Source organism: Neovison vison, chromosome 4 (genome assembly GCF_020171115.1).
Source record: "Neovison vison isolate M4711 chromosome 4, ASM_NN_V1, whole genome shotgun sequence".
NCBI classification, from domain to species: domain Eukaryota; kingdom Metazoa; phylum Chordata; class Mammalia; order Carnivora; family Mustelidae; genus Neogale; species Neogale vison.
Window position 1 is genome coordinate 163,811,841 of NC_058094.1, and position 15,053 is coordinate 163,826,893.

Sequence of the window (15,053 nt, forward strand, 5' to 3'; positions counted from 1 at the left end):
TCTGTCCTAGTTTTCCTCCAATTTCCCTGGCCTCTCTTCTGAGACTTGCTCTAAACAGCTATGGACTCTGAAAAACAGTCTGAGGGGTTTGAAGTGGCCGGGGGGGTGGGAGGTTGGGGTACCAGGTGGTGGGTATTATAGAGGGCACGGCTTGCATGGAGCACTGGGTGTGGTGAAAAAATAATGAATACTGTTTTTCTGAAAATAAATAAATTGGAAAAAAAAAAAAGATACCATGGATGTGTGGTCGACTACAAATGATAGCCTAGGGAAAAAGTAGACAATACACCTGTGCTAGTTCATCCCAAATACATATTGGAGTTCCAGTGCAATTGAGGTTTATTTCTTGCTAACTTAACAGTTCAGAGTGGGGATGCAGAGCTGGCAGGCAGCTATTTCACACAATGATTCAGGGATTCAGGCTTTTGTCTCATGACCTTACCCTACCCATTGTCACCTGCTTGCACATAGCAGAAGAGGATAAAAATGCAAATAGGAATCATAGCACAGACATTTTGGTTCATAATCTACTATCTAAAACATAATCACACTTGAGTGCAAAGGAGACTAGGGAATATGTTCTAGAATATGCCTAGGCAAAGAAGTGGGGGACAGGTTTTCAGAGACAGCCAGAAAACTCTACCTCAGTACATTACAATGGATTATTAGTAAATTGAGTAGAAGGAAACACAACATACAAATTACTAAAGATATACATATAAGTAACACCAAACCAAAAATGCATGCCACCAATGAAGAGACCTTCAAACTCAGTATTTATCAAGGAAATGCAACTTAAAATAATTATATATCATTGTCAAATGTTTTAAAAAGCAGTAATACCAAGTGCTGGTGAGTATTCAGGGAAATAAACATTCTCTTATATTATTTATGGAAGTACAAATTACAATAACTTTCAAGGAAAATAATCTGCAAATGTATATTAAAATATAAATATATACCTTCTAATTATAATCCAACTTTTGGAAGACTTTGCTATGGATGCTGTGATGCACTCCCCTAAATCACCCACTAGGACTGAAAATTCTTTCCCCTAAGCTGCCAGGACTGTTGCTTCTTGATAACTCACAGCTGTGTCCCTTTTCAGGAATTTTCCCACACGAAAGGATGCTGCCTTACCCTAGGCTATGTCCCCTCCCTTGGGGCAGCCACCTGTGCTGACTGGTCAGCTTAGAGGGTATAAAGTCTGGCGTCCTTACTTCAGTTGAGGATATATTTCAGGGATTGGCTCAATGAATAAAAAATACATGATTTCACACAACAATGTCTGCAAGGGCCATTACATACCAGAATGACAAAAGTCAGAGATAAAATTGTTTTATTAGCAAGTCAATAAATCACAGAAAAAGAGCTTTAGATTTTACTTATTTTGGAGACTAGTGTTAGATTAATAACTCTGTTTGGGAGGGGATATTTGTTTATTTTTTTTATCTCACGGCACAAAGTTAACTTCCCTGTAACTGCATTAAGTATGTTGGAGGCTTCATCTAATTACAGCAGAATAAATTGCCACTCTTGCTTTCTCAGCCATTTTCATTTACTACCAAATTAGAACTGAACACAGACAACTTATTTGTACTTCAACCTGGGTAATTTATATCCCAGTGTTTTACATTCATGTGCCTAATATAGTGGTTGTGATAGTTAATTTTATGTCAACCTGACTGCTCCATGGGGTTCCCAGGTAAAACATTATTTCCAGGTGTGTCTGTGAGAGTGTTTCCAGATTAGATAGCATTTGACTTGGTGGACTCAGTAATGTTGACTCTCCTCCCCAATATGGGTGGTCGTCATCCAACCCATTGAGAGCCTGAGCATTATGGAAGACAGAGGAAGGAGGAATTTGTCCTTTTTCCTTCCTCAATGCTTGTGTTAGGACGTTGATCTTCTCCTGCCCTTGCACTGGGATTTACACCATTGGATTTCCTGGTTCTAAGGCTTTTGGACTAGGACTGGCATTATAATACCACCTTTCAAAGTTCTCCAGCTTTCAGACAGCAGGTCATGGGATTTCTCAGCCTCTCTGGCCATGAAAGTCAATTCCTCATAACAAATCTCTCTCTGTATATATATAAAATTGAAAATTTATATATGTATATGTAAATTTAAAATTATATAATTTAAAATTAAATATATAAATATATTTAAAATTTAAATATATATAAACTAAGGAAATATTATATAAAGCATGCATATATATAGATACATGCATATCTCTTATTGACTTTCTTTCTCCGAGTACCAAACAAATATAGTGGTCTTCACTTGACCCTCTCATGACAGCTTTGGGAAGTAGCTCAATGGTTTTTGATGTGCCCATTTTACAGATAAAGGAACAGTTTAAGGACAATACAGAAAAAAATCATCACCAGTTCATTATAGAACTGGAACTTAAACTGAAGTCTCTGATATCTAGAATAGATGTATCCTTTCCGCCATTTTTTTTTTCATAAAGTCCCACATAGAAGGCTTGAGGTTGCTTCCTTTTTATAGTATTTCTTTCATTTCATCAAAACCAGTAGTTATCTAAGTAGGAACTTACATACAAGTCATACCATTTTAAGGACCCCTTTATGCAGTATCTCCACTGGGGAATGAAAAGAAAGATGCTTCTTGGGCAGGGGCTAAATCTTCTTACAAGGTTTGTAATGGGTTCAGGACATTTGGGTAATGTCTACATGATCAGATGTTTTCTCCACTAAAAGCAATCAGAGAGTGTGTGTGTTTGTGTCTGTGTGCGTGTGTGTGTCCAAAATGGCTAAACTCCTGACTTCCCATTTCTGAAACTGAAAAGCTCTTGCTCACAACTCTAAGGGTCTACAGGCTTCAGAGCATGCAGCAGCATTGAGAGGCATGCCCAAAAGGACTCTGCCAGGTCAGTATGAGATATGCTGCCCCAGGGCCCTAGCCCCTATAGAATCTAGGCAAACTACAATGTGATTATCTTTCCTCCTTTTGAACATGCATGTGACAATGATCTTTCATTGTAATAATTGCTGAGGAAGTAACCAAGGTGTGGCTTTAGAACAATCACTTCTTTTCAGAATGGTAAAACTACTTTAAGGAAGCCTTAATTTTGGTCCCTAAAATTAAATTTTTAAAAATGTGGTTTCAAAAAGGCCTTTGTTCTGAATATACTCTACATCTCTACTCTCCTGTTAGCCTGCCAGCAACTATCTAGACCTATGGGGTAGGAGTTCCTGTGTAGTTGGTGAGTTTTAGCCATTACTGGAGAATTCTACACCTGACCATTTAACATCGTATTTATTTTGTTTAGGGTATATCTGTATAACTCAACCCAGATTTAACTTTTAACTGTTAAATTCCCTGCTGACAGAGACCAGTAAAATCACAGTCCTAAGCTTTTATTTGGAATCCCAGAGGATATATCTATACCTGCATCAGTGCCTTCAGATCTCTGGAGGTGCGTGAAGGTACAGTCCCTTTCCAGAAAGAAAATATGTCAGCCATCCAGTCTCAAATGCCCAAGGGGCCCAAAGGATAGTGTAAAAATCTCTCATCAGTTTGTCTTTTGGTTTATACCAAGTTGGCCTCAGATAGGCTCCCAGATACCCCAACCTCCCTGGTTTCCTTCCCTCTTCTTCTCCAACACCTGAGTTTTGACCCATAATGGGTCCATCCTCCTTGTATGCTTCCTACATCTACCTCACATACTCAAGACCACAGAGACCAGCATTTCTGATAAGTTCATGGAGGAGGTTGATGACACCACACAGGGTGAGGTCAGTAGTCTGGAAACTTCAAATTACTCAGAGTGAAGTATTTAGAGATGAACCATTCTGGTGGGCCATGATAGGGATCACATCCATGAGTTATGGTACTAAGTCACTCCTTCTCACAGAGATGGATGTGGGCATGGGTGAAGGTAGAGAGAACATCCTGTCACATTTTCCTTTTTTACTGAAGTATAATTGATGTACAGTATCCCATTAGGCATACATCATAGTGATCTGATGTTTTTATACATTACAAAGTGATCCCCATGTAAGTCTAGTCACCGTATGTCTCATGCAAAGCTATTAGAATATTATTAACTATGTTCCCTTTATACATTGCATACCCATGACTTATTTATTTTATAACTGGAAGTTTGTACCTATTAATCCCCTTCGCATTCCTCACTTATCGCCAACTCTCCCCTTTGGCAAATGAGAGTTTTTTTTTTCCTGTATCTAGGAGTCTCTTTCTGTTTTGCTCATTTGTTTTTTTAGGATTCCACATATAAGTGAAATCATACAATATTTCTATTTTTCTGTCCAGTTAATTTCCCTTAACATAATACCCTCTAGGTTCATCCATGTTGTCATAAATAGCAAGTTTTCATTATATTTTATGGCTGAGTAGTATTCCGTGTGTGTGTGTGTGTGTGTGTGTGTGTGTGTGACATCTTACTTATCCATTCATTATTATCCATATATTATCCATTATCCATTATCCATTATCAAGCAGAGTATCCATGACTTCTGAATGAAGAAATAACCATTCTCATTCTAGACTAGATGCTACAAAATTCTTCACATTTCCCAGAGATCACAAAAGAAAATTAAAAGCATTACAAATGTTGTATGGTTGCTTTATGAATTAGTTCTTTAATGTTTAAAAGCAAGTACGTCAGATAAGCTTCAAGATGGTGCATTTTTTTTTTTCCTTTAAGGGACCAGTGAAGTGATATTTTTAATTCAGCTCTGGACTTTCTCCAGGAAATCACTAATAATTACTAATTGTATTTTTGTTAAGTTAATGAAAGGATGCAGGATTTTTTCAATGCCTCCTTTCACTTGTGTAATTAATGATATTGCTTTTTTACATGATTGAGTAAAGCTACAATACAAAGACATGAATTAACTGAGAACACTTTTTTGTGCAGTCTTAGAAAAATTATGTGTAAATCCTAGCTATGCAATTGTCTTAAAAGAAACTATTCCTTTATTATCTTTTTCCCCATTTTTTTTACTGCTTAGATTTGTAATAAACACTAGCAGAAAAAAAGAACCATTTAGTGATGTTCTAAACACAGTTTTGCCTTTATTTGTTGATGATCATATTTGCAAAAATATATTAATGGGATTTTCTTAGAAAGTCCTTTCATAGTGTTAAATGGAATTGGATGTCAATAAGAGTAAACCACCTGGAGTATATTTTCTGATGCCTCCAAAGTTTCCAAACTGCAAATTTGGATAGCTTCTTAAATTTATGAAGTCACGTTATTCAATAAAATCTCTAGTTATTTTATTGGATTGAGTGGAAGTTTATTTGGGGAAGGACCTGTTAGGAATAATAAGAAACACTCATGTTTTGCACAAGGAAGTGTTGGTTTCCCTTTGAAACTCTTCGGATAACTAGGAGGGCATCATCATGAAAACACGTACATAGTTTCACTTACAATGGTTTGTGTTTTGGAACATCTTACATTAAAGATTTACAGAAATTGACTATGCATTAAACTCTTTTCTCTCCATGCAAGCTCCCTATGTTTTCCTCTAACATATTCTTTCTTTTGTCCTTTCTTCTTTCCTTCCTTTGTCTTTCCCTCCCTCCATTCCTTACTCTCACTTTCTTTTTTATTCCTTCTTTCCTCCCTCCTTTGCTTTCTTACTGTTAGTATTATTATTGTCATTATTATTTGGTTCATTTTTCACAGAGAAGAACTCTTTCAGTCCTTAAAGAGAGCTTAAAACCATGGATTTATTCCCAGTTTGGGCATTAAGAAGGGACTCATTACAAGATATTTTAAAACAGCCCATACATTCAGCGTGTGATTGGAATATTTGGGTTGGGGGCTGATAGCAGGAGCATTGGGTGTGCAATAACCCCAAAACAACTAAGGAGGTACCAAGAGTTAAATGTTAATTGAATATCAGGTACCCATGGCCACGATCAGGTATCAGGTGAGAGGAGTGATCAAGTTCAAGGCATTATACTACTACTAATACCAGCAAATATTTAAATAGTACATACTGTGTGCCAGGCACATAGTTTATATATTCATATTCCTTACAACAGTCCCATATGGTAGGTATAATTATTATATCCATTTTACAGATTGGGAAATGGAGGCACAGATGGGATAAATAACTTGGCCAAGATCACACATTTTTATAAAGATTTAAACCCAGTCATTCTGAAGACAGTCATCCTGTCTTCAAAATCCATCTTCTTAGCCACTATAGTATTCTGTCTCTCTGCTAATTGGTTTCTTCCAGTCAGTATCTTTTAATGAGATCACTCACTGTTAGTGTCATTTACCCATTGACATTTTGAAGGAACTATTTGTTATTTGCCATTGACTAGTCCTTTGACTAAGCAGTGCATGCTGTGACATAGCATTATCCCCACCCAGCTCCTAGGCCACTCTGTCCCAAGAAAGCAAGTCTGGCCATTCATGCTCTATCCATCTTTCTATCCATCCATCTAGATCTGAGATCCCCAGGATTCTCACTATAGGACTCCTCCCAGCAACATTGTTATACAAGTGAAATCTGGTCAGGATGGACATTGAAGTCAAAGGCAGCCTTGAAAGGGAAAAAAGGCAACCAAGAGGGAAACATTTCTGCAAAGAGAATTATGCAGCCAGAGAAAAGTGGAAAGAAAGCATGAGTGTATCATGGTTAAGAATGCTGACTTTGGAATACAGACAGACCTGGATTTAAATCCTGCTTGTGCTACTTCATTGCTGGGAGACCACAGGCAAAGTACTTAATTCTGAGTCTGTCTTCTCAGCTCTTAAATGGGAATAATTACACATATCTTGCAGGATTATTGTGAGAATTAAAGGAAGCAATATCTGTCAAGTTCTTTGTAGTCTAATGCCAGGCATGAGGTACTGAATAAATAAGATATTCATACACATAGGTCTGAACAGATATGGAGTGGTAAGCAGCCTTCAAATTTCTGTGTGGGAAGAAACATTTCTGTGACTAAAAATATCCATTGCTCTTTGCCTATAGAGTTGTTAAGTTCTAAGATAATTTTTGAATTAGCAATCTCTTGTTCAGTTGTCAAGAATTCATCCATATTTTTGAGCTTCCTTTTGAAAAGAAGCAATGCCCATGACTATGAACAAGACAAATACACACATATGTCTGCACAGACTCACACATAACATTGGGACAAACCCTTTTGTGGCTTGGACCTCTTGCCAACAAATACAAACAGCAGAATGAATGAAAAACATTGGAGGTGAAAGCTGTGCCTGACTACCCCAACCCACAGCTAATGCTAATGCACTTATGTTTGATACACACTTCAGTTAAGGCAGTAAACAAACTTCACAGCCCAAGAATAATTTTGGATTATTTATTTCTACAAACTCATTCCCACCGGGTTCCTACTGATTGTGAATTAATTTCACTCTGGTATTTCTCAAGGGGAGTGTTTTATGAAATTATCATATGCAAATAGCTTGTGGCATATTTTCCCTTTTATTTATTTATTTTTTAATCTGCACCAGTTATTTTATGGAGTGCTTCTTCAGCAGCACATCGAAACTTGCTTTTTAGTCATTGCACACAAAATATAGACTTCTGTACTTGGGGTTGGTTCACAAGTCTTGGAACTAGATGACTAATTTTCTTATTTCAGAATCTGAGAACCCAAAAGTATTTCGGATTTTTTTTTTTTTGCGTATTTATTTATGCCTGGTGACTCAGGTACAGGGGGAAAATCATCACATGGAATAAATTGCAGTATTGTTTATCTCAACATGCAAAGTTATTCTATGATACCTAATTTCAATCTGTTATGCCTAATTAAAGTGGTGATAAAATGAGAAATAGAGAATTTGAATTTTAAATAAATTTTAAAATATATGAGGATTTTTAAAGAACTTAGGGGTAGAAAACGTCTACATAAAATACATTATCATGCTTAAAATAATCTTTATAAATTTTCCTTTTTGTGTGATTGGCAGACTACCCTTCAGAATGCTCAAACTGGACCATCTCATGATGGACCAAGCAGTTGGTCTCTTTTAAGAATAACCCTATTTTAAAGGTAACCAGTAGGACTCATGTTCCGTGTTGCCTGAGGAGGTCTAAATGATGCATTTGATACTCTGTCTTGTGAGTTTTGGAAGGCCTAGGGCTTAAGTCAATTCTAAATTCAAATTTTGTACCAAGATGTGAAAATGCTTCATGATAGAAAGCTTCTTTCAGATTCCAATTTGTAAGTGGCCAGGCTGTGTCAACTCAGTACACCTACTGAGAAAGGTAGATCTTGGGTTAATCAGAGTTCAAGCTAATGACAAAATCTTTTGTCAAAACATTTCCATAAGTAAAAATCTAAATGTGAAGAATGTTATTCATCAAGATGCTAATGGTTCATTAGTAAACAAATACATCTATGTAAACTGAGTCTAGTTTCTATGGAAATTCTAAGGAAAGCCAGAATCACATGTTTATTTATTTGGTAAGTAGCAACACACCCAAGGAGTCTCTATCTATTCCTGATCTAAAACAAGTTTTGAACTACTAGACATTGTTCTCAAGTTACATGGCAGCTTAGTTTGCCTTTATATGCTCATGAGCTAAGAGACACTATAGAAAAGGATATCCTGTAAAGAAAAAGGGCACCAACCCACTATTCCCCCAGAGTCTTGGGGATCCAAAGTGAGCTAAGCCTATGCTGAGGTCTTGTGTTTGCTTCAGTAGCTCATCTGGGAATTCTGGCCTGAGCAGAAGCCCTTTGTTCTGCTGGGGGCTATATGTAAGAAATTTCAGTTTTCTCTAAATGGACTAGATGTGGCTCAGAATCAGACACTCAAAACTACTGCCAGTTTTCTGTCTGGCCTCCTCTCCCTGCTATGGAAGCCACATGACACAGAGTGGAGGCGAAGAAGTGCATTTTTCAGAAAAGTAGATTTCCTAATAGGGAAGGTGCAGGCACTTTAGATTTGCAGAAGTGGGAGAACCCAAGACCAGATGAAGTCCTAACTGGAATAATTAAGGCAAACAGCTAATTAGAGGCTTTTGAAGCCTGAGTGGATGGAGGAAATGAGAAATAAAGGTGAAGCAAGCCAAAATGGCAAGCCTCCTTGACAAATTGCTGCCTAAAGCCAAGAGGGCTGATGTTCTGCCAAGGACAACAAAGACTGGAAGGTTTTAGACACTAAGAAGAGTTTCAGAATTATTACATTTTAGGCTTAAGAAGGAAGGCCCAAAGTCTAATGATAGAATATATTTAACACATCTTTAAATGCTTATAATCTTTAATATTGTCCTTTATTATGATTGCCTCTTATCCATTAGGCTATTAGAGTAAGTCATTCCAGGTATTTATTTCTTTAACTAAAAGACTAGATTTATTGAATATGCAATGGTGAAAGCACAGTCTCTTCAAAAAATTATGTTGGGAAAATTGAACAGCTATATGCAAAAGAATGAAACTGGACCACTATTTTACACCATACACAAAAATTAACTCAGATGGATTGAAGACTTAAATGTAAGAACTGAAGCCATAAAATTCCTAGAAGAAAATATAGGCAGTCAGCTCCTTGGTGTCATTCTTAGCAATTTAAAAGCAAGTATAAACAAATGGGATAGCATCAAACTAAAAGTCTTATGCACAAGAAAGGAAACGATCAATGAAAAAGGCGACCAACTGAATGAGAGGGTATTTGCAAATCATATATCCAATGAGGGGTTAATAGTTAATATACAGAATATATAAAGAACTCATACAATTTTTAAAAATCTGATTTAAAAAAAAATGGGCAGAGGATGTTAATAGACATTTTTTTTCAAAAAACAACATACAGATGGCCAAAAGGCACATGAAATGATGCTCAGCATTACTAATCATCAGGAAAATGCAAATCAAGACCACAATGAGATATCACCTCACATCTGTCAGATTGGCTGTTACCAAGAAGACAAGAAACTACAAGTTTTGCTGAAGATATGGAGAAAAGAAACCCCCATGTACTGTGGATAGGAATATAAATTGATGCAGTCACTATGGAAAACATATGGAGGTTCCTCAGACAATTTAAAATAAAACTACCATGAGATTCAGAAATTCTACCTGGGCATCTCTCTGAAGAAAACAAAAACAACAAAAATACTAATTTGTAAAGATATATGTTCTCTATGTTCATTGCAATATTATTTACAATAGCCAAGAAATGGAAGTAATCAATCAACTGACTGCTAGGCATCCATCAATAGATGAATGGAAAGGAGATGTTATTACAACAGAATACTACTCAGCCAAAAAAAGAGAATGAAGTCTTGCTATTTACGACACCATGGATGCACCGTGAGGGTATCATGGTGAGTGAAATAAATCTGACAGAGAAAGTGAAATCTAAAAACAAAACCCAGACTTATAGATACAGAGAATAGATCGGTGGTTGCTAGAGGGGAGGATATTGACCTATGGGAGGGCTGGAAAGGAGGCTGAAGTGGGAAAGAGGGTCAAGAAGTGCAAACTTCAAGTTACAAAATAAGTCATGGGGACATCATGTACAGGTGAGAAATAGAATTGGTGATATTGCATTAGCTTTGTATGGTGGAAAGAAATGACCTTAAACATGAGGACCCCTGTAATGTGAGTTTTTCTGCTGATTCCCACATAGTGGTAGGTCTTAGTTTTAGGACCATGGATGGAAAGTATGTATAATGATAAAAAGCTGTTGTGAATTCAGGAACGTTTTGACAATAGCACGCTATAACAATGTTTATAGCAGCTTTAATCACAAAACCCAGAAGCTGGAAACACCCCGTGTTCATCAATGGATGAACTGGTAAATTGCAATGTAGACAAATAATGAAACATTTAGCTCTAAAAAGGAAGGAAATTCTGATGCTACAACATGGATGTACCTTGAAGGCATTATACTAAGTGGAATAAGCCAGTCACAGAAAGGCAAATCCAACATGATTCCACTTATATGAGGTTATATGCAGTAGTCAAATTCATAGAGGCAGAAAGTAGAATGGTGGTTTCCTGGAGCTGGGGAGAGGGAGGAAGGAGGAGTTATTGTTTAATGAGTACAGAGTTTCAGTTTGGGACGATTAACAAGTTCTGGAGATGGAAAGATGGTGGTAATGGATGCGCAACAATGTGAATGGGCTTAATGCCACTGACCTATAACTTAAAATGGTTAAAATGGGGCATCTGGGTGGTTGAGTCAGTTAAGTGTCCAGCTCTTGATTTCGGCTCAGATCATGATCTCAGGATTGTGAGACTGAGTCATGCATTGGGCTCCACACTCAGGGGGGAGCCCACTTGAGATGCTCTCTCTCCTCTCCCTCTGCCCCTCCCCTGCTCCCTCTCAATAATACATACATACATACATACATAAAATCTTTAAAAAAATAAAATGTTTAAAATGACAAATTTCGTGGGTATTTTACCACACACAAAAAAAATTGTATCCTATTTACAGCAACATCTCAAAAAAAAAAAAAAAACCCAAAAAACAAAACTGTATTTATTCAATCACAGTCATACTAACTTGGCTATCCTTGGAAAAGTCCTACTAGTTGCTATGTAGAGCCATGAGGTAATACACCATCATTCATTAGGCAGGGGCCTCTTGAACTGGAACATTAAGATCAGGAAAAATTGTCAAAACTCTATAACCAAATATTCCCGCACCTCCTCAGTAGTAAAGACCATACATTCATGTCCCAGAGAGAATCCTAAGTGTCATCCCGAATTGGCACTGTCCCCTTGCTTCACAGAAGACACAGAGACATGCCCCAGCTCAAAGTATTCTTTCAAACCACAGAGAGCTTATGTATTAAGATCAACATTTTAAACTTTCCTCTGCGGCCTACTGCATCCCTGGCCCCTGGTGCAGCATGCTACATGACTTCAAGAGTTAAAGCACTTCCTTCGTGCTCTACCAGGGAAACAGGAAATTACACAAAACTACAGTTGTATTGGTATTAAAGAAAAAAGCACCTCAGTCTATTTTCACATTTCTAACTCAGATAAGAAAGGACAATCTTAGCCATAAATTCCAAAAAGAAATCCAGAAGTAAAAGTGAAATCAGACAGGTGACTAAGAAATACAGCAATTAGAAATCTAAATAAAATAAATCACAGGGGTGCCTGGGTAGCTCAGTTGATTAAATGTCCAACTCTTGAATTCAGCTCAGGTCATGATCTCAAGGTCATGAGATTGAGCCCCATGTTGGGCTCCACAATGGACATGGGGCCTGCTTGAGATTCTCTCTTTCCTTCTCCCTCTGTCCCTCCCCACCTCACTCTCTCTCTCTCTCTCTCAAAAAAAATAAAATAAAATAAAAATAAGCTTAAAAAATAAATCTTAAAGCAATATATATTATATAATCACATTTGTTTTATAATCAAAATTAAGCACATATAGAAATATTATATGTATAATCCTTAAATGTATTTTTTAAATGATCTGAGAGAATATACCTATCAGGGGTTACCTTTGTGGTGGGAAATGAGATACGGAATAAAGGGGAAAAGGAAAATCTAGATTTTTTACTCCACTTATTCAGGCTTTTAAAAAATGTTTTAACAATGAACATATATTATCCATATATTATATGTTTATATAAAATGTGTATATAAAGATGAGAGGCAGCAACTAAAAGTTTCCTTACCTATAGTATCCTAAATGTTTTCTTTTTGCCTTATCTCATTTTCTCCCTCATTCTCCTATTCTACTAATGTAGGAATTCTGTCTGGCAGCATTTCTAAGTCCCACCAAATGTCTTTTTATAAAGGGCTCTTTATTTTTGTAACACTTGATAAAATTATGTTACTATATATTTTAGACCAGCAGAAGATTGATGGATTCATCTTAGTGGACATAGTAGTTTGCTAGGACTACCCTAATAAAATACAACAATTGGGTGACTCACACAACAGAAATTTATTTTCTCACAGTTCTGAAGGCTCGAAGTCCAAGATCAAGTTGTCATCAAGGTTGGTCACTTCTAAGGTCGCCTTCTATGGCTTGAAGATAACCATCTTCCTACTTTGTCCTTACGTGGTATTCCCTCTGTGTTTGCCTATCATTTTGTGTGTCCAAATGTATCCCCCTTTTTCCCCCTAAGAAGCTCCTTTTTAAAGCAAATTTTGTATTTGAGTATAGTCGACACACAATGTTACATTAGTTTTAGGTGTAAAACATAGTGATTTAACCTCTCTGTGTTACTCTATGCTCATTAAAAGTGTATCTACCATCTGTCACTATACAATGCTATTACAGTATCATATTCCCTATGCTAGGCCTTTTATTCCGATAACTTATTCACTCCATAATTCCAGGAAGCCTGTATCTCCCACTCCCCTTCACCCATCCTGCCACTGCTCTCCCCTCTGGCAAACGTCAGTTTGTTCTTTGTACTTATAGGTCTCCTTCTGCTTGTTGTCTATTCCTTTGTTTTGTTTTTTTAGATTCTACATATGAGATCATATGTTACTTGTCTTTTTCTAACATTTCACTTAGCATGATTTCCTGTTTGTCCAGCATATTGTTGCAAATGGCATGATCTCATCCTTTTTATGACTAATATCCCATTGCATATATAAACCATATCTTCTTTATCCATACATCTATTAATGGACATTTAGGTTGCTCCCATATCTTGGTTATTGTAAATAATGCTGCAATAAACATAGGGGTGTCTATATCTTTTCAAATTAGTATTTTTTGTTTTCTTTGGGTGAATACCCAGTAGCAGAAATGCTGGGTCATATGGTATTTCTATTTTAATTTTTTGAGAGGCCTCCATACTGTTTGCCACAGTGGTTGCATCAACTTACATCTACAATTAGCGCATAAGAGTTCCTTTTTCTCCATATCCTCATTAACATTTGTTATTTCTTATCTTTTTGACTTCAGTCATTCTGGCAGGTGTAAAATGGTATCTCATTATGGTTTTGATTTGTATTTCCCTGATCATCAGTTATGTTGAGCATCTTTTCATGTGTCTCTTGGCCATCTGTATGTCTTCTTTGGAAAAATATCTATTTACATCCTCTGTCCATTTTTAATTGGATTATTTGTTTTTTGATATTGGGTTCTAGAAGTTCTTTACATATTTTGGATATTAGCCTCTTATCAGATATCTCAGTTGCAGATGCCTTCTCCCATTCAGTAGGTTGCCTTTTAGTTTTGTTGATAATTTCCTTAGCTGTACTAAAGCAGTCCCAATAGTTTATTTCTGCTTTTGTTCCCCTTGCCTTAGGAGATACATCTAGAAAACGTTGCTACAGCCAATGTCAGAGAAATTACTGCCTGTATTTTCCTCTAGGATTTCTGTGGTTTCAGGTCTCATATTTAGGTTTTTATCCATCTTGAGCTTATTTTTGTGTATGGTGTTAGAAATTGGTCCAGTTTCATTCTTTTGCATGTGGCTGTCCCATTTTTCTCAGCACCACTTATTGAAGAAACTGTCTTTTCTCCCATCGTACATTCTTGCCTCTTTTGTCATAGATTAGTTGACCATATAAGTGTGGGTTTATTTCTGGGCTCTCCTATTCTGTTCTTTCGACCTATGTGTCTATTTTTATGCCAGTACTATACTGCTTTGATTACTACAGATTTGTAGTATATTTTGAAATCTGGAATTGTGATACCTCCAGCTCTGTTTTTCTTTCTCAAGATTTCTTTGGCTATTTAGGGTCTTTTGTCATTCCATATAAATTTTAGGATTATTTATTCTGGTTCTGTGAAAAATGCTGTTGATATTCTGATAGAGATTGCTTTGAATCTGTAAATTGCTTTGAGTAGTATGGACATTTTAACAATTTTAATTCTTCCAATCCAAGAGCACATCTTTTCATTTCTTTGTGTCATCTTCAGTTTCTTTCTTCAGTGTCTTCTAGTTTTCAGAGCACAAGTCTTTTACCTCATTGCTTAAGTTTATTACTATATTCTCTGTGTCAGTGAATCTGGGTTTTATTGTTTTGTTTTGTTTCTTTTGTCTCTTAGATTCTGCTTTTAAGTGAAATCATTTGGTATCTGTCTTTATCTGTCTGGCTTATTCACTTATTGTAGTAATCTCAAGGTTACTAATAGC